Source organism: Dipodomys spectabilis, unplaced genomic scaffold (genome assembly GCF_019054845.1).
Source record: "Dipodomys spectabilis isolate Male_0828 unplaced genomic scaffold, ASM1905484v1 ptg000226l, whole genome shotgun sequence".
Taxonomy (NCBI): Eukaryota; Metazoa; Chordata; class Mammalia; order Rodentia; family Heteromyidae; genus Dipodomys; species Dipodomys spectabilis.
The window spans coordinates 1730405-1732902 of NW_024870903.1; positions in this window are offsets into that span (position 1 = coordinate 1730405).

Sequence of the window (2498 nt, forward strand, 5' to 3'; positions counted from 1 at the left end):
CTCTTCAGCTCAAGGCTAGTGGTACTACTTTAGTCACAGCATCTCTTCCATCTTTTTCTGCTTATGTGGTGCTGAGGAATCAAACCCAGGACCTCATGCATGTAAGGCAAGCACTCTACACTGAACCACCCTCCCAGCACCTGAGAGACTGTGTTTTAAAAAATCATCTAAACAACATTTACTTTCTGTTTTGTGTTATATAATGAAATAAAGAATATCTTTTTATATTTTTGAATGGTCATACTTCTAAATTTATATTAAATTCAGCCACTTTATCCTTTTCAAAGTCATGTAATATCTCTGAGAGTTTGCTTCTGTAAAGATTGTTTTTGCATTGATAATTTATTCTGAGTCATTTTTAATTTTTATCAAAATCACTTTATATTTTATGGTTTTTTCTGTTTTTTTTTTAAGTGTGAAAATAACAGACAGAGAGGTTACAATTAAATGGGCAAGGTAATGAGTACATTTCTTATCAAGCATTGTTGCATACGCCTTTGTTTCTCCTTACTATCCCTTCCCATCTCAACCTCCTTACGTCCCATTTCCCCCTCCCCTTTCCCCCAACCAAAGTTGTAAAATTTGTTTTTCGACATAATGTCTTGTATTTCTCATTGTTGCAATGGATCCACCTGTATCCCTATTTAAAAAATTTTTCCCCTTCCCCTCCACAAATTATACCAACAGCAAATACAGCGAAAACAGGGGTTATACCATGCGGGAGGGACATAAAAAGTAACAAAGAAGTCATCTTATAAATATGTTAGAAATATTACAGAAAAGAAAAAAAATTTGAATTCTTATCATGGGGTTCACTTCACCTAACATCAACTTATCTAACAATTTCTGCATGTCTCAGACATACACTAGTAATTGCTAATAAGGGAAACCATGGGACCTATTACCTATGTTTCTTTGGGCCTGGCTTAGTTCACTTAATATAATTTTTTCTAAGTCTTTCCATTTCCTAACAAATGGGGAAATGTCATTCTTTCTGATGGAGGCATAGAATTCCATTTTATATATATCACATTTTCTTCATCCTTTCATCTAGTGAGGGACATCTGGGTTTGTTTCATATTTTAGCCATGATAAATAATGCTTCAATAAACATAGTTGTGCTGGTAATGGACAAGAGTCTCATATCTAAAATATACCTGGAACTCAAAAAAATTAAATCCCCAACGACAAATCCTCAAACAAACAACTGCCCAATAAATAAGTGAGCTAAAGACTTAGAAACTTTTCTGAAGAGGAAAAACGTATGGCCAATAGACACATGAAGAAATGCTCAACCTCTCTAGCCATAAAAGAAATGTAAATCAAAACAACATTGAGATACCATATCACCCCAGTTAGAATGGCTATAGTCATGAACTCTAAAAACAACAGATGCTGGTAGGATGTGGACAGAATGGAACCTTAATGCATTATTGTTGGGAGTGTAAACTTGTTCAACAACTTTGGAAAGTAGTATGGAGTTTCCTCCAAAGACTCCACATAGAGCTCCTCTATGATCCAACAATACCACTTTGGGGCATTTACCCAAATGATCACAAACTAGCCAGCAGTTTTTTTTTTTTAAATATTAAATAGAATGCAATCAGTATTACAAAAGCCATTACATGTAATGAGAAACCAATAGGCATGTTCTCTATGGACCATGCTCTGCTTCAAAGTCAGCCAGGTGGATAACTTCTCATGCTGTAAATCAAACTGGTTTTATTATGTCTTGACAGTATAAAAACATCAGGGACAGAATAATGAAGGAATGTTGTAGACTGAAGTGAAGTCCATATGAAAATGTGCAAAACTGATGAAAACATAAAAGTCTCTGAGTAGTATATTGTGTTTTACATCATTTAAGTTAAATTTCAAAAATAGGGAAGACCTAGAGGAATGAATTCTCTTTTTTATAGCCAATCAAAGGTCCTTAGAAGATTGAACTTTTTCCTTATCCTTGTAGAGGCATCATCAGATGAGAGGAACTCTATTGTTTTTGTGCTTCTTTCCATTTATACTTCAGTTTGAAATCTGAACTACATGAGACTGAAAGAAACCTAGAAAAATTAGACACCCAGGCTTTGGAAAGAGCCATGAACGAAAAATAAATAAAATACATATAGCCTTGTAAAAGGTCTAACTAAATTTATTTATATAGTCTTAAGTGTAAACAAAAAATGATTTAAACAATATAATATTATTGAAAATTGAAAAATGTTAGGAGTTGCTTAATTTTTTTCTTTCTACTATATTAAATTAAGTATTGATTTTGTATAGAGAGATTAAAGATGAGATTAACACGAAACGATTAAAAATGGACAAAAGTTCTGAATAGACACGTTTACAAAATGTCCTGAAAAGCGCCAGTGTGTTTACAAAGTTGTGCTTAATACCACTTCTATGCTAGATTAATGCTTTGTGAACAGAAGTCATTATAGAAATGCAATTGAAAATTACTATGATACTACTTCAGAACTATAATAACTCTTATCAAA